At 33.2% G+C, this 18,897-nt stretch overlaps 1 pseudogene; it reads right to left on the bottom strand.

Annotated features, from left to right (window-relative positions):
* The window catches only part of LOC100264530 (dynamin-related protein 3A-like), a 75,133-nt pseudogene extending 57,943 nt beyond the window's left edge, over nt 1-17,190 (bottom strand).
* Nucleotides 17,191-18,897: the final 1,707 nt, after the last annotated feature.

Below are 18,897 nucleotides of genomic sequence, written 5' to 3'. Positions count from 1 at the left end.
ATTTGAGGTGTACTCTGATCATAAGAGTTTAAAATACATTTTTACTCAAAAGGATTTGAACTCTAAACAACATAGATGGATGGAGACATTAGAAGATTATGATTTTGTTCTTCACTACCATCTTAGAAAGATAAATGTCGTGGCAGATGCCCTTAGTAGAAAGAACTATGGACAATTGTCTAGCTTGTGGTTGAGAGAGTTAGAGATATATGCAGTTATTGAGGATTTTGAGATGTGTCTTGGTTGGGAAGGACAAGGCTCATGCTTGTATAGTATGTCGGCTAGATCAAGGATTATCCAAAAAGTAGCGGAGGCCCAAGTTCATGATGAGATTTTAGAGAAGGTTAGAGCTCAATTGGTGGAAGGTGAGGTAGACAATATTGGTCATGCATGCATGTGGGAGTGTAAGATTTAAAGGAAGATTGTGTGTTCCAAGGGATGTAGAATTGAGAAATGAAAGTATAGCAAATGCTCATAGAGAAAAGTATACAATTCACCCTAGGAGTACCAAAATGTATTAAGATATTTTTTTTTATAGGAAACAACAAAGAAATATATTGATAGAATTAAGAAGTACAAAAGAAGGATGAGGAATCCTCCCACTAAAGAAAACTAAACAATAAGAATACAAAAACAAGAAGCTAAAAGGTAAAAACAACAAACAAACTCTCTTAGCTAGACCATCCCATTGGAGCTACACATTGCTAGTCAATCTAGTTGTAACATATTAAGGGGGATGCCCTTAAAATCCATGGAGCAAAAAGCCTAAAGAGAAGCAAGGAAGTGAATGGAATCCCATAGATTCTCTGAATTCCTAGCTTTATCCTCAAAAATCCAATCATTTCTTTCCCGCCACACAACCCAAATTAAAGCAATGCACGCAGTTTGATGGACATCATGTCGGAAATGCTTCTCGAGGGAACCTAATCCATTTTGGCTAACTGAAATAATTTATGCCACAACCCCATTGTCAAAGAACAATGTAAGAAAATATGATATGTTGATTCTCCATGCTTCATACACAACTTACAAATGTCAAGACTAAGAGCTTTGTAGGGTCTTCTTAATTGTAGCAAGTCATTAGTATTTACCTTCTTGTGTGCCACTAATCAGACAAAGGACTTGACTTTAAAAGAGACTTGAGAATTCCATACAAAATTAGTAGGGAAAACTAGAGATAAATTGGAAAGGTGGGTCAAGGCTAGAAAAAAAGACTTGATTGTAAATAACCCTGAAGAAGATAAAGACCAAGATCTTGCATCTCAAACCAATAGGGATAAATGAAAACAATCAAGTGAACACATGAGGCTTTCTAAATCTTCTATCTCAGAATCGGAAAGGTTACGACAGAAATTAAAGTTCCAAGAGAAGGGGCGAGCAGAACCGAGAATTGAAAATATGGGAATATTTTTATCAGTGACTACTCTAAATAGTCTTGGATATTGGAATCCCAAAGGTTGGTCCCCCCACCACAAGTCTTCCCATAAGAGAATTTTTTCCCCATCTCCTACCACAAATCGAGTATACTTGGAAAAATCCTAAAAGACTTGTGCAATAACCTTCCAAGGACAACGATGTGACCATCTAACTATAGAGTTGGCATCCCAACCATTAGAATGTGTCCCATAAATGCTTAGAATGACCTGATGCCACATAGCTAAACTCTCCCTAGGATACCTCCACAACCATTTCCCTAAAAGAGCGAGATTCCTTAGAGAAATCTTCCCAAACCCCAATCCCCCTTTTGCCTTCAATTTACACACTACATCCCAACTAATAAGATGATCTCTTTTACCTTTCCCAACCCCTGACCAAAGGAAATCCCTTTGCAATCTCTCAATTTTTGCAGCCACTGAAGCGGGAATCTTGAACAAGGAAATAAAGTAGCTAGGAATGTGGGACAGGCATAAGTGGATAAGAGTTATCCTACCTCCAAAAGATAAATAAGTCTTTTGCCACCCATCTAATCTCCGCGAGATTCTCTCAATCACCAGATCCCAAAAGCCTTTAGATTCCCTCCCAAAAGAAGACCCAAGTAGAGTATAGGTCAATCAGAAGCCCTGCAATCAAGCATCAAGACCAACCTAGAGAGATGATCCTTATCAAGATTGATGCCAAAAAGGTTACTCTTGTCAAGATTGACCTTAAGCCCAGAAATTTGCCCAAACACTAACAATAAATTCTTAAGAGTTTGCAGTTCTTCCGCACAAGTGCTAGAAAAGATGACGGTATCATCTGCGAATTGCAGATGGGACACCCTTGTTCTATTCCTACCTACACTGAAGCCCTCCAACAAACTTCTTTCCTCTGCTCTCAACAACATCCTACTCAACACATTGGCGGTGATAGTAAACAGAAAATGGGATATAGGATCACCTTGTCTTAATCCTCTAGTTGCCTTGGCCCACCCTTAAGCGTTTCCATTCACTAAAATTGCATAAGAGACCGAAGACAAACAACCTCTCATCCAGGTCCTCCATCTAAAACTAAACCCCTTCTTCTCCAACACATGATCTAAAAAATCCCAATTCACATGGTCATAAGCCTTTTCAAAGTCAATTTTGAAGACAACTCCTTCCTCCCCTAATCGTCTTTTCTCATCCACTATCTCATTGGCTATAAGAATTGTGTCCAAAATTTGTCTCCCTTGAACAAAAGCGCCTTGAGTAGAATGGATAGTTTCATGTAGTACACCTCTTAATCGCCCTGATAGAACTTTGGCTATTATCTTGTAAAAAAAAGTGATCAAGCTAATAGGTCTAAAGTCTAAAACTTTTTTTGTCTGGCTTTTTTTGGGCAAAAGAACAATAAAGGTGGCATTGGTGCTTTGATTAATAATCCCGCTTCTGTGAAATTGTGCGAACACCCTCACTAAGTCCTCTTTGATCACATCCCAACAATCTTGAAACACTACAATGGTAAATCCATCAAGCCCCGGCGCCTTATCCTTATCTAACTGAAAAATGGCTTTAGAAATCTCTTCTTCAGTAAAAGGGGAATCCAACCTAGAAGCACTCTCTTCTGAGATAGGGGGCCAATCTAAGCCTTCTACTCTCCAAGACTCTCCAGAAATGTACTAAGATATAAAGAGGCAATTTTGGTGGAGAGGAATGAAGAGAGACATTGCTTAATATGTAGCCAATTGTCAAATTTGTTAATAGATGAAAGTTGAGCATCAGAAACCTGCAGAGTTGTTGCAACCATTACCTATACCAGAGTGCAAATGGAATCACATCCCTATGGACTTTGTGATAAGGTTACCAAGAACTAGAAGCAAGAAAAACGAAGTAAGGCTTATTATGGACTGCCTCACTAAATCAGCTCATTTCCTAGGACTAAAATACCAACAGGTTACACCTCATCCTTCCAATAAACAACCATAGGGCAATATAAAAAGGAACCAGTTTAAAATAGTATTGTAATGAGCAGAGTGACAAATTTGCAGGAGACAGGAAACCTCTTCTCCTTTTTTTTTTTTTTTTCTTGCATCAAAATTGTTTGGAATTTGGATATTTTAAATAAAATTTTGAGAATAAACAGAGAAGAACTAAGAAGACTTTGAGAAGCCTACATGCAAGATAGAAGTTACAAATAATGATAGCATATGAAAACTGTCTAAGTTTTAATAGTTTACCTCTTGACTGCGATTCACAACACCGACGTAACCAAGGCTAAGTGGAACAATGTTTCCAAGCAGAAAATTACACGCATTAGTCCCCCTGTCCATTATATCTAGCTACAAAAAAAACAGAAGTACAACATAATACTGTTATTCAAGCATATGGTCAGGACTGCAACTAATTTAAAAGCAAAATAAAAATAAAAAATAAGGAAAAAGTCTTCTAGTAATACAATTGAAACACAAACCTTGGTGATTACACCAATTGTCCGAGTACCTGTCAATAGATTCTGTCAATAAAGTAATGCAATAGGTAACAAATAGAAGCTAATATGTACAAGTACATTAATTCAATAACTGAAATACATAGTTCAGTAAGATTGTCAAAACCAACTTAAATTCAAGTTATTAACAAGTGGCCTTGTGACATACCAGCTGGATCAGCATCTCTAGCCATTTGAAGAGCATCAGAGTTTGCCAAATCAGAATTTGCAGGAGTAACTGCCAATATGATACAGTTTTCTTGTTTGATATGGGACATTATCATCTTCTTAACCCTTGCTTCTATATCGGTAGGTTGGTCACCCACAGGAACCTTAGTAATCCCAGGTAAATCGATAAGGGTCATATTAAGGACATTTGGGGAGGAGATCATTAAGCGAATTTGCTTCTCCGACACCCCTTTGTTAAATCCGGCTCCTCTTTCAGTCTCATCCTGCACTAACAAAAGAAGTCTGAACGCAACCTAAGACTGGGTAAACCTCCCCTCACTCTTTCCCCAAAGCATGTTATGACCATTTGTTTCCTTTTCAGAACTAAGATTTGCCTTTCATAGTTGATTAAATCCAATCATTTAAATGACTGATTTAAAAAAATAAAATAAAATAAACAAATAAATTTAAAAAAAAAAATGAAAAAACCATTTATGCTTGCTTTGTTTACACTATGAAAGGACATTACAAGTAAGACTAAAAGTAGAAATCACATGTTCAAATAATGAGACCTGAAATGCATTGAGATAATTAATTATGAAATTGCTAACATCTCAATTCATTCTGTTGTTACTGACTACCAATATTCATTTTTGGGGTATGGAGAAGAAAACTGCATTCTTTGGAAAATTAGAATCAGAAAAAAAAATGTAACTTAAAAGCTCTGTTTAACAAAGCTAGGGATGAGATGTTATTTTCCCTTTTTGATCAGAAATAATAAATTCATCTGGAAGCATTTATAATTTTCTATGAAGGATGACAAATCCTTCCAAAAGATACAAAACCTGATATAAAAATTAAAACAAAAGGGGAAAAAAAGAAAGACCACAGATATTAAAGAAGCAAGCCATCGAGTCAAGGTGGTAAAGAATCCCTACAAATGAGTCTAACAAAAGCCCCTTGCTTAGCAAGCTGATCTGCAACCCAGCTAGCCAAGTGCAAAATCCAAGAAAATGAATAATCCACAACAATATAGCATTCTTAATAATATGGTGTACAAGCCATCATACTTCCACTGACCTCTGTCCTTTTTGGACACCCAGGAAATGACCAAAGCAGAGTCTCCTTAGATACTTGAGAGACCCATAGACTGGCCTGAAGCAAGCCTTCTAAAAGTCCTATATCTCCACCTCAATGAAGAAACCCTCTCCAGAGGAGTTTTTTGAAAATTAAACAGAAACATTCTTTTTATAGAGATCTTTTGGAAGAAGCACTTCACTAAAAGCTACAGCAGCTTAAATGAGTCCTAATAGGTTAGGCATTTGATTCATTTAAAAGCTAAACAAAGAGAAGGGCAGAGAGTTCATTTGAGTGAATGTGTTAGAAAGATTAAGCTCAATGAAGAATTTTCGAGCCTACATCATGACCCATAATCGTGTCAACAAGTTCACTGCTTCAAAATCAAAGGACGGCAAAACACAGCTGATAATTCAGCTTTGTAGAAAACAGATAGTTAGCACAATAGAGCTGCTCATATCACACTACAGCATTTATTCAATGATTCATTCCTCTGCAAAGTCTCCACTTCTTACCATAATTAAATGAGTAAGATGTTGCTCCAGCCACCAGTGCACATCCATCTCATTATTTTATTCTCAATGTGAATAGAACTTTTTCTAGTAACAATACTTAAAAGGATTGTGACCCATGTACAAGCAAAGTATACAGGAAAAGCCCCACCAAGCATCATCAAATACAGAGACCAGAAGAAGTACTTAAAATAACTTACCCGTGCATAAAAAGTACAAACTAGACAAAGGACAAAAGAGAGAATAAAAAAATGACTGGAATTTGATCATGAAAAGCTCTTCCTCCTCAATGGTTCGCCTATTCCCCTGCCTCTAGATCCACCAAAGAACACAAAGAGATGACCTTGCAGACCAAATCTCTCCTATTCTCACCTCCCACACCAATCCAACAGGAGCTCTCTAACATATCCTAGCATCATCTAACCACAAAAGAAGTGGAATAGCCCAAACCACATCATAATGTCAACGAAGATGATTAGTAAATCCTCCTTCCATCTTGCACATACAACACCAGTGAAGAATAATCATGCCATTTCAAATTGGCTGATCAATTGTCAGTATCCTACCCTGTGAAAGAATGCAAGCCTATCACACACATTTTACCTTCAATCTCTACTTGATTTAGTAACCCAGCAACCCATCTCCTCCCACATTTTACCTTCTATCACACACCTTCATAGGCTTGTCCCTTTCCACTTACATATCCATAGCCCAAAAACCTCCCATATTTTACCTTCATAAGCTTGTCCCTTGCTAAGAGAGCTTGTTAAAAGGAAACAAACCCCAAAAACCCAAGCCTCCATACTATGGTGGATTAAAAACCTCTATGTAGACTAGCAGATCATATTCCATCTCCTTCCTAGCCCTTTCCAGCAGACACTCTTATCCACAATTCTTCCACCCAACAATCTTCCTTTCAAATATTTCAATAACTACTACACCCCTCCAATTTTTAAAGGATGCATCCAATGTAATTCCAAGTAGGATGGAGGTGATTCTTCTCTGCATCCTACTTTTGCAGCCAACTACTTGATCATCACCTATTACCCAACAGAAATAATTTCACTCCTTTTAAAATTCTTTCTCAAGTGGCCAAGCCTATCAATATTTCAATCCATTTTTGTAGTTTATTAGTTCCACTATTTCTTTCCCATGGATGTATATTCAATAAATTTCCTTTTTCAGTCCCATCATGTGTTAAGAGTATACTAGCAATATCCATGATTTTAATCAATTGTTTTTCTGTTTCTTGGGCTACAATTTTCTTTTTTTTTTCATTTCAAGCCAAGTATGATGTATGATCTCTATATCCCATTCCACCTAAAATTGGGGATCCTTTGGCTTTTCTATGTGAACACAAAATTACAAAACACAATTCAGTGGATGAAAATATCTTTACCAAATCCCATATTAGCCACAAGATGCATTATTTTCCTTTTCTTTTCCCTTTTTTAATGAAAAGAACTAGACATTATTATTCTTCAGATAGTGAATCTTGCAATACAAATTCACGTATCAAACAACATTTCCATATTTCATACTTTAATTGAACAATTCATACTATTGATGTTTTAGTTTAAGTTGGCAACTTTGTTCTATTTCTACATTGAATCTTGATGCATCTCACCTCCAAGGGTCTTACCAGCATCATTCAACTTCAAACTGCTTCAAGGTTGATTATTCTACGAGGTATGTGTGTATTTTGAAGTAATTAATGCTTTAAAAATGGCTATGAAATGGTTCCCAAGTGAACATTTTTGAGAAAACATAAAAAATGAAGTTGGGAACTTAAAAAGGAGGCAGGACATTTGAATTTCCTGAATGAACATTCAAACACTGCCCTAGGGGACATTCAAATGTCCTTCCCAGCATTCGTACGTCCCCCTCAGACATTCAAAGTCGGGTCCTCTTGTTCACAAGTTTAAGGTCGTTTTGTGCATTTAAATTTTGTTCTTCATATTTTCAAGGGTTTTTTTGTAAAATTAAATTTAGAATAGCTTTAAGTACAACAACACAATTATCCCTATAGCCCTAGTTTTCCATGTATTAAGCTTTCAAGAGCAATCTTGAAAGAATTTGTTGATGAAAAAAAAAAGTGTTTGACATGCTAGCATTAACACAAGGGCGAGATGTCCACTAAGGAGCACAAGGTGCTCCATTGAGGACGTGAAGGAATAGTATACATGTTAATATGTATAAGACCCTAGGGAGTAGGTGCATCTGAATCAAGCAAAATCATGTGCATTCTTTCCATAGTTAATTTGTTTACAATCATTAGACTTTAAGTGGTTTTTTATATCTACGAAGTTTCTGGGAAACTCAATAGGTGGTTTTTCCATGCTAAATTCGATGTTCATTTGAGCAATTGATTTATCAACGTTTAATCACTACCCCCTTGTTGGTTCCATCAATCAAGACAAGAACTTTCAAGTGGTGTCAAAGCAGGTTAAATTGTAGAAATTAAATTTTTGTCGATTCCTGCTATTAAATCTTAATCAATGGAACCACAAAGTGTCGGAACTTCCATTAACTGTCCATCATTCTTTGATGGGAATAATTACCTCCACAAGAAAGTTCAAATGGAATTTTTCTTAAAAATACATGGTGAAGGAGTATGGAACACGGTGGAATATGGGTAGTTACCCCTAATCTCCATTGATACGAATAGTACATCAATCGGAGAATTGAAGCCCAAAAAAAAACTAGCATAAACTAGATGATGAGGGGAGTGAAGCAAATGCAAAATCCCTCTATCATATTTTCAATGGTGTGAATTCTAATGAGTTCCGCAAAATTGCAATGTGTAACTAAGGAGATATGGGATATTTTAGCATTAACTCATGAGGGAACTTCCACAATGAAATTCTTAAAATTGCAAATGTTAACTACTAAATTTAAAAGCATAAAAATGAATGAAGATGAAACCTTCTTTGAGGCTATATTGAACTTGATGATATGGTAAATTCTTGCTTTAACTTGGGAAAAAAGATTCATGAGTCCAAGGTAGTTAGAAAAATATTGAGAGATCTAGGAGACTAAAGGAGTAGTCTTAAAGGCCTCCTCAAAAGAGAAGAATGAGTCTTTTTGCTTTCACAAGCTCATTACCCACATCCCTAAAACTGAATCAAAAAGAATCGTTAAACTAGTGATGATGAAAAAGGCGATGGAAGCAATGAAATTAAAAGCGCGAATGTAAATCTTAAAAAAAAATGTCAACTAAATGAAATCCCCACATTGAGACTTTGAAATCCAAGAAGTTTGAACTAAATGATAAAATAATTTCATATAAAACTCATGAAAGTGAATTGAATAGTCGGATCAAGGAATTAAAAAGTGAAAATGAAAACATGAAAAAAATAAATAAATTAAATTTCTTGAATCTGAACACCACACTATGATGATCACAAACAACTCCCTTTTTTTGGAGCTCATGTGAATAGTCTAGTGAGTGAGTCTAACCATCTAGAAATCAGATCTTGAATCAAAGGAATGGGGGGTAGATTACACGCTAAGTCTAGAAAAGAAAAAAAAAAATCCTATTGGCATACCTCCTAAAGCTAGGCAAATTTGGACTAGGAAAGATGACCTAATTGCTTTTCAAGGTTCAAGCCTAGTAATTTCTAAGTCTACTCCTTTAGATTCTCTTACAATTATATCTCCTAGAAAATCTTTGTAAGATTCCTCCTCCAAATAGCACATCACATTCCATAGCCTAGGCTCTAGTCTTAGTGCTTCTCTCTTTATCCCTAGTGCCATGTCATTTTAGGAATCCTTTGGTCATTTTAGTTTTTGTTTTTATTTTAAGACTTCATTTTTAGTGTGCTTTGTTTATTTTCAATAAGTCTAGGTCTTGCTTTTAGGGGTTATGTTTAAGATCTCATACCTAATTGTAACATTATTTGTTTAGTTCATTAGGGATCTCGTTAAGGGAAGAGTTATTTCACTAGAGTACACCCCTATTGAAGGTCAATTGGTTGACCTATGCACAAAGTTTTTAGATGCTCTTAGGTTCGAGAATCTTAGGAAATCTTTAGGTATCTATACCCTAGAATAAGATTGGATATTCTTGATTTCAAGATCTGAACTTAGAGGGAGAATTCTTTAGAAATGCTTAAGTCTAGGTCTATTCCTTTAGGATGGACTAATTCTTTATTAATTATTGTTAACTCATAATTTTTCAATTCATCATCACTTTGAAACAACTTAATTGGTTGAGTTTTAGTTCTATTATTATAATTTGAAACACCTTAATTGGTTGATAAAATAGTATTATCAAGTAAAAATTGTTTTTAATATTGCATGATGTGTTAGTTGTTTTGTGACATTCCTTAGTTGAAAAATTGCCTCTATTTTTTTCTAATAAACATTTGACGGAGTTATTTCTCATATATAATTCTAATGACCTTTCAATGATTACATGTTTATTCTATCCCAAGGTTCTCAAAAAGAGAAATTCATTGAAGTTTCCATAAGTGAAAAAGCTACCTTGGCTATATCTAAAATTCATATCTTTAAGCCAAGTGTTAAAAGCCATCATTTGCAAGTAAGGAAATATCTCAATTGTGGAATGAACAATTATAGATGAAAGGTAATTTTCATACTATATCCAAGTTATTCCACAAGTTGTAATGATTGATAAAAAAAAAAAAGGTTAAACATGGGTCTCTCAACAATGGGGAATAGAAGACATTAAAAGACCTTAAAAATATAGTCATGTTAAATAGAAATCTGTCTAGAATGAGTCAAATCGCATGTGGTCACACTACGGACCCAAAATTAATTTGATGAAATGATTAGGTTAACAAATTGGTAATCCTAGACAAGGTATAGTTGTTTTAAACTATGGAATTGATCTTTCAATTATTACATGTACTATATTTTTTATGACTTGAAAAATCGTAGATTATCATATGATGTGTTGTTATATACGTCAATTTTGACATTTTTGACATAAGATACATGCTTTGGATGCCTAAAACGATGGAAAAGAGCAAAAATATGCAAATTGTGCTTTAGACGTTTGAACGAATGGAAAGTTCTCTATGAAAGTTTTCTATTATTTTCCAATGCTAGGGGATTCAGAGGTTTTCTCATCTAAAGTTATTTGGAATCCATGGGTCCCAATGAGAGTTGGTTTTTTTGAATGGGAAGCAACTTAGGGAAAGATCCTAACATTGGACCGTTTGAAAAGAAGTAGGGTGTCTTTAATCTATCAAACACATGCTTCTTCATCATGTTATAGCTGGAATTTTGTGGCAATTGGTTTTGTTGTTATTTAGGTTGCAGTGGGTGATGCATTTTTCAACTAGATTGATGTTACTAAGTTGAAATGTGGTTCAAATAGGAAACAGGCAGAAGAGAGCTTGGTTACCTGCCTAGTTGTGTCTTTTATGGACCATTTGGAGTGAAAGAAATAGAAGGGCTTTTAAAGATGTGGACATCTCATCACTTAAATTCCCTAATATGCGTATCTTTATAGATTATGTTAGGCATCATATAGAAGGGAACACTATGTCTTTGATTGATTTTGTCGATTGGCTAGGAGCCAAGTAAATGTGGACAGGTGTTGTTTTTTCTTTTGATTTCCCTCCTTTCTTTGTTCTTTTTGCTTCACACCCTTTGTATACTTCTAGTGTACATCGGCATGTCTTGTCTTTCCCTTTTGTATCACCTTCTTTTCCATATTTATAATATTTTCTATGTGCTTATAAAAAAACAGCATACCCCACTTTAAATACCATTCACACCTTATTTTTTTCATTTTCTCCTCCACATTCCTTCTTCTTCTTAGGCGTGTTCTATCACAATGTTGGCTCGTTCTACTTCAAAGTTAACTCTGTAAGGCCTTTCAGTATAGAGTCCAGGATACTTTTGACCATACCAGGTTAGCTTCTAATTCTTTTTTTTCCTTCATTTTCTTCCATGGCCTATTGTAGAGGTGGTACTCATGGCAGGCATCTTTCTCGTTCCAGGTCTCCAAGTCCTCAAATACCAGTTCGTTGTCCCTGTAGCATAGATGACCTCTTAGTCCATTATTTTTGAACTACAAAGCATAGGTTTACTTTCTATGAACGATTCTTTGAGAGGCACGTTTGAGCTTGAATGCCAAATTGTCCTTTCTAATTTCAAGGATACTCCTCTTCCCGACATTTTTAGCTACCGAGGGTGGGAGTCTCTTGCGTCAATTTGAGGGATTGCATACTCTCACCACACACGGATGTTCTATGTGAACATCAATGAGTGCATTCCTAGGGAATTCAGTGTTTCAATGTATGGATTAGCTTTTGTAGTGACCACACATTTGATTTTTCAAATGCCACACATTTGATGTCCCAACCCTCTCATTAGCTAAGTGCGAGATCATTGTTTGTACACTTTATAGGAGGCTCTCCTCTTACCCGTTTACATTCCCCTAATAGATGTCATCAAGCTAGCATGGTTGATTGGTACATTTGAGATGCATTATATCCTATCCTACTTCCCACCACACCCAAGTTGGTTGTGCAGCTGATTAATTCATCCATTGGGTCCTCATAATGAGAGGGATTGACATTGGCAGATCTATTTTTTATATTATGTGATCCCACACTTCTCATGCTTGTGTCAACAATTTGTCATTCCCTACTATCTTTCCTAGATCCTTCTACAGCAATGGGCTTGATTTCCAACATGAACTCCTTATTCTTCATCGGTTTGCACCTATCAACTGAACCTAGTGGTTCAGACATGTGAGCTATATTGCCCCTCAAAGGTAAAAGAGGATGAGGAGAATGTGATTAAAGCTACCAAGTAGGACCTAAATATGGTTAGACCATCTAGGAGTCATAGTCATGCATCACATAATTGAGATAGAGGTCGAAAACAAGAGTAGCTCCTCCACCAGCTAGAGTCAATCCAACTACTAATCACTTGGCTGATCTAGCACCCTCTGCTGATGATCCTTCCCTCTGCGATTTTCTCCCGTTTATTATTTAATTAGTAGATGTGATTGCTATTAGCATTTCCTCCATTGACTCAAGTTTAGGTTCAAGGAAGACCAAGATCTAAAGCATGGATGAGTGACTCCTCGTCTTAGAGTCATGGGTGGCATTTCAATCGGGAGCCAGCTCTCATCCCTTTCCTTGCCTAATATGGACATATAGTTTTACATTTTGATGTATTAGATATAGAGGAGAGAGTATATTAGATGTATTTTAGTTGTTTGTTCATTTACTATCTCTCTATGACTTGTGGGATGTATTTTGAATATTAATCTTACATTATTCTTCATCTTTTTCAGCTTATCCAGTTTATAGATTCCATGTTGTTCTGATTTTCTTACACAGCTAATTCTTTTCTTATTTATCATTTTTGTGACAAAAAAGGGGAATAGTAACTTGAGAGTATCAAACTACATCACATTATTATCTATTTTTGCCACACATTGCTTTTCACATGTTTGTTGTTTGAGTGTGAACAAATTTTAAGCAGTAAAAACTATAGAGTGCAAAATGGTTGAGAAGACTTTAGATTTAGGTTCAATGAGGGTTTCATGAGTTTGGGGGGCCTCATTGCACAATTTTGCTTAGTCACAAAAATGTCAAAGTGGGAGATTGTTAGAATGCCCTAAAAGAACATTTAAACATCCTAAGAGGTGTTCAAACGCTGCCCTAGAGGACAGTCAAATGTCCTCTTTAGATTTCAAATATCCCTTAGGCATTCAAATGGGGGGTCCTCCTATTCATGATTTTAAGTTTGTTTTGTATGGTTTAAACATGTTCTTTGTATTTGCAAGGGTATTTTTGTAAAATTAAATTTAGAATTGCTTTCCAAAATTATATCCTAGGTTTTTTGTAAATTTGCACAAACATATGATTTCATTGTGTTAAAAGATAAGCAGAAGAGCAATCTTAAAAGAATTCTACAACGAAAAAGGTGTTCAATCCTCTAACATCAACATGAGGTTGAGGCGTCCAGCAAGGAGTAAGAGGTACTACAACTGAGGTCTCCGCTAAGGAGTAAAAGGTACTACATCGAGGACATGAAAGAATAGTGTAGGTGTTGACTAGTATAAGACCTTGAGGAGTAGGCACATCTAGATCAAGTAAAATTGTGTGCATTCCTTCCATAGTTAGTAGATTTGTTTGCATTCATTCGACTTCTCATGGTTGTTTCGCATCTACAAAGTTTCTATGAAACTCGATAGGTGGTTTTCCATGTTAAATCCAGTGTTCATTTGTATGATTGAATTTACTTATGCATGGGAATGATCAAATAACGGTTGAGATAATTAAAATCTAAATAAAAGTTAAAATTTTGAGGATATTTTGTTTGGACTACCAATTCACGCCCTTTAGGTAGTTCCATCAAGCAAGGATACTTCACCCACAATTGATATATATCAAACGTGATTTTGCATAGGGCAATTTTGGACACATGTTAACCACGCCTAATATGGTATAAATAGTTCAAAATCTATCCAAAATTTAGACACATTCTGAATGCACCCGGAACCAATGAAGAAAATGTCGGAATATTTCGGCGATATATCGCCGAAATATCGTGTGTCAATGGGTCTCGAAACGATATATCCCATGGATCGGTGATCAACAGTTGGTCAACGCGGGCGGTCAAAGCTCAAAATTGAGCCATTTTCCTACTATTGTTGGGGGGATTCAAACCCCCAACAAAAGGTTCAGCTTGCATCTCAGGCACCATTTGGGCAAGCTTGTCCTTTGGTAAATAATATGTACTAAACAAATATATATATCAAAAGTTAGGATATAAACAAAATATTTAAAAAAAACACTTTAAAGAACAAATTAATTATAACTATTTTATAATTAAATGAAATCTTTTCATTTAATTGATTAGTAAAAATATATCATAATTTTCTTCAGTGTTTTTAATATTATTAATATATTAATTAAATATTAAAAACTTATTCATTTATCATCATTTATTTTATAATGTATCATAATTTTGATATTAAATATATTTTAAAATTAAACATATTATAATCACATATTATAATCACATATCACAATATTATCATCAAATAATATTTGACATAATTTAATAATCAATGTACACTTATCAAATTTATATTTTTTATTGACACGTACAATATTATATAAATATATATATATATATATATATATATATATATATCAATTTATTCAAAACTAAATAACTTTAAAATGTCTATTATATTTTTAATTTCATTTCTAAGAGTTTTATTTTATATTTTTATAAGTTTTAATCAATTTTAGGTCTACCGATATTTTATGTCAAAATATCCACCGAAATATATTATAATCAAATATCACAATATTATCATCAAATAATATTTGATATAATTTAATAATCAATGTACATTTATCAAATTTATATTTTTTATTGACACGTACAATATTATATATATATATATATATATATATATATATATTAATTTATTCAACAAAACAACTTTAAAATGTCTATTATACTTTTAATTTCATTTCTAAGAGTTTTATTTTATATTTTTATAAGTTTTAATCAATTTTAGGTTTACCGATATTTTATGTCAAAATATCCACCAATATATCTTCGATATATCCGTAAAATCGAAATATTGATATAAATTAAGCTATAATGAAACTTAAAACAAAACAAGTTAAATTAAAAAAATAAAAATAAAAAATAAAACTATAAAATAATAAAAGAAATATGGCCATCAAAAAATAAATGCATTAAAAGACTTCACATAATATAACTGTGACCATTTATAAAAATGCATACAAAAATTCCTGTCAAATAATAAAATTGCGGCTATAAAAAATAATTAAAAAGATTTGCTATGACAAAAATAAAAATATGACCATTTAGAGAAACGCATAATTGAATGATGGTTGATACTGCTGGAGTTGGATTTGGGTGCCCAAGTGGGCTGACCCGACCAGATCCAATAAAGGGGAGAAATAAGGGGAGCAGTTTTTGGAAGTTTTAAAACCACCTAGAAACTAAGGGTCTGTTTGGTTGCTGTTTTTGAAAACTATTTTAGAAAACAGCTTTTGAGAACAATTTTTTGTGTTTTCAAAAAAAAAAAAAAAATTGTGTTTGGGATCTGAATTCTGAAAAACAGTTTTTGTTCTCAAAAAAAAAAAAAAACATGTTTAGTTGAGTTAATAAATTTTTTTTTAGAATAAATAAAAAAACACATTTGAAAGTTATTTTTTTAATTAATAAAGTGTTTTCTTCCATTAATTTGATATTTTAAATATATAAATAATTTTTATATGCATAATTCATTTAAATTAAAAAATATCTACATTTCATTTTGAAATTTTTACACTAGTTATAATTTTCTTAAACAAATGATGACTTTGTAATTATGTGTAAGTATATTAATTTCAATAATTTAAGGAAGAAGAAAGGGTTTGCGGGTGAGGGTGTGGTGGTTGGGTATAACTCACCTTTGTAGAAACACAAAAAGTATCTAAGAAAACACAAAAAAAAAAAAAAAAACACGAAAAATAATCTATTCTTTGATCAGTGAAAAAACAATAAAAAGATGTTTTTATTATTATAAAAAAATGGTTTTTGAGAACGGAAAACACAAAAAACAAAAACACACCTCTTCCCCAAACAAGTTTTTTGTTTTCAAGTTTTTTGTTTTCAAGAGCAGAATTCTTGAAAACAGGAACCAAACAAGCCTAAACTGCCGACTATTAAAATAATAAATAAATAAATAAGGTTTTTTATTTTCTCTCTCTGTCTCTTAACATGTTTTAGCTACATTATTCATTCTGTAAAAGCCATTGTCATTTCAGAGTCTCTAACAAACACTGCATCATGCACTACCATTACCGTAGCCCCATCAACAATAAATAAATAAATAATCAAAATCAAAGCTTAACAAACCCAAGCACCAAAACAACCAAATGTAAAATTAAAAAACTTTAAAAAAAAAAAAAAAAAAAACCTACCTGAATCTCCTGACGAATCTTTGAGAAGTCGTAGAACCGCTTTCCAGGTAAATGGCGAAACTCGCCCCACTCCCGCGCATCATCGGAGTCGCCCCGAGGTGGCCGATTCTGGAGCATCAACATCAGCGGTCGTCGAGTGCTATGTCAGTGCCACGGGGGAGGAAATCGCGGCCAACGAGGGCTTCAAGGACGCTGGATTTGCCGCTGCTCTGGCAGCCAACGACGGCGACGTGAGGGAGGGAGATTTTAGAGAGGTCGCCGCTGGATGCAATGAAGATGTCTTGGAGTTTGTTGATGATTGGGATGAGTGAAGAGCCGATTGAAGAAGCCATTGCATTCACTTCTTCTGCCATTGATGATTCTCTGTATATTTGCCGTAGGAAGTTTCGTGGGTTGCAAGCAAATGAAGTTCGAGTAGCTTGTATGGGAGAGAGTAGGAAACAAAACGGCCAAGGAGATACCGAACGGAGTGGCCCCAGGTTGGGGACCCACTGAGATTGAACCACTCCAACATATAGACAAAAAGCAGCTTGACCGCTTGACCGATGACCCGTATGCCGCAAGTTGCTGCATCTTTCGTTTGGGCTCATAGATTTTTCACTAAAATAGAAGAAAATGTAAATAAATGGAGGAATATTTCGGCCAAAAACATTAAAAAGATTGTAAATAGCAATCAATATAAGATGGTTACATTCCCTTGACTTATTAATATAAGATTTCGGATATATTTTTTTATTTTTTATTTTTAAAATAAAAAATAGTATAATTTTTATATAAGATATAAAAAAAATTTAGAAGTTTATATTAAAAAATAATAATTTTAAAAAAATTAAGTCGTCAAAAATTTTTACTAATTTTAAAATTTTTTAAAATATTATTAAATATAATTATCTATGACATTATGGAAATTTATAAATCATCTTTTGTATTGATATAAATTTCTCCTACATAAAATAGTCATTCAATTTTTTTTAGTAGTCTATTTTCTATTATTCTTGTTTATCCTATCATCTTTTCTTCTTATCGTTTTTTTTATTTTATAATATTATTTTAATTATTTATAGTATGAAACCATGAAGAAAAAAGGCTAATAAATTAATAAATATTAAAATGCATATAACTAAAAGCTATTTGAAAAATATTTTATTATAAAAAAATATTATGCATGGTTAGAAACTATGTAATTGTTATTATCCATAGCTTGAAGTTATGAATATGGAAAAATTAATATTATTTGTACTAGCCAAAAGTTATAAGAAATTTGTTAATATGCATTTTGTTATAGGTATAAGTATAGAGAACAAATTTATTAATTAACAATTTTTGTACAATTTTGTGAAATTCATATAACCAAAAATTATGTGATTATTATTATCCATAACCAGAAATTTCGAATCGATATGAAAATGTTGTGTTATTATGTATTAGTATAACTAAAAGCTATATACTTAGAATTATCCCAGGAAGTTATAAAAAAGCTAAAAAATATGTAGAAATATTATGTTATTATGAATGAGTAAAAGTTGTGTACATATTATTATTCATAATGGAAAGTTATGAAATAATAAAATAAATACTCTAACCAATTATTTGATTATTTTTATTGTTTATATATTATTAGTTAATATTATGACATTTTACTACTTTAGTATAATTTATATTTTTAGTTTTTTTATATACAACTCGAATTGAATCATATATTATACATGTGAAATTATATAAAGATAAAAATTCTCTTAATCTGTTGTTACAAAGAACTATAAAAATATAATAAATTTTTATAGTTTGAAACTATTATCATATATATTATTATAGAATTTATTGTATAACTCATACCTTAAACTTATATAAATTTTATATATTTTCATAACCATAAGTTATGAAAGAAATATGTAATTTGTTCATTTTTTTAAATTAAATTATTGAAATTCTTAATTTGTTTCAGTTCAAATTGATTTGATTATATCCTCGCTATTATTTTTAAGCTATAGAGGTTGAAATTTTTGAAATTATACATTCTTCATTAAATAAAATAAATAAATAAAAAGATGCCATATTCATCGGTTGCGTACATATAATATCTGAGTTTTTTTATTCTAAGATATTTGTCTTATCAACTGTGCAACATATAACATTTGATGTTATTCTATATCTAAACTTGATTAGGACATCAAAGCATATTTAGTCCAATGGTGTATGCAATTCTACGTGCATTTACAACATCCAAGCATATTGAGTCCAATGTGTGCTTAGGTGCCTTTTTGTTTCTTGAAGAAATTGCAGGTATCCGCCCCACTTATTGTATGAGATTT

Source organism: Vitis vinifera, chromosome 4 (assembly GCF_030704535.1).
Source record: "Vitis vinifera cultivar Pinot Noir 40024 chromosome 4, ASM3070453v1".
In the NCBI taxonomy this organism is placed as follows: domain Eukaryota; kingdom Viridiplantae; phylum Streptophyta; class Magnoliopsida; order Vitales; family Vitaceae; genus Vitis; species Vitis vinifera.
This window is presented reverse-complemented; position numbering and strand designations above follow the sequence as displayed.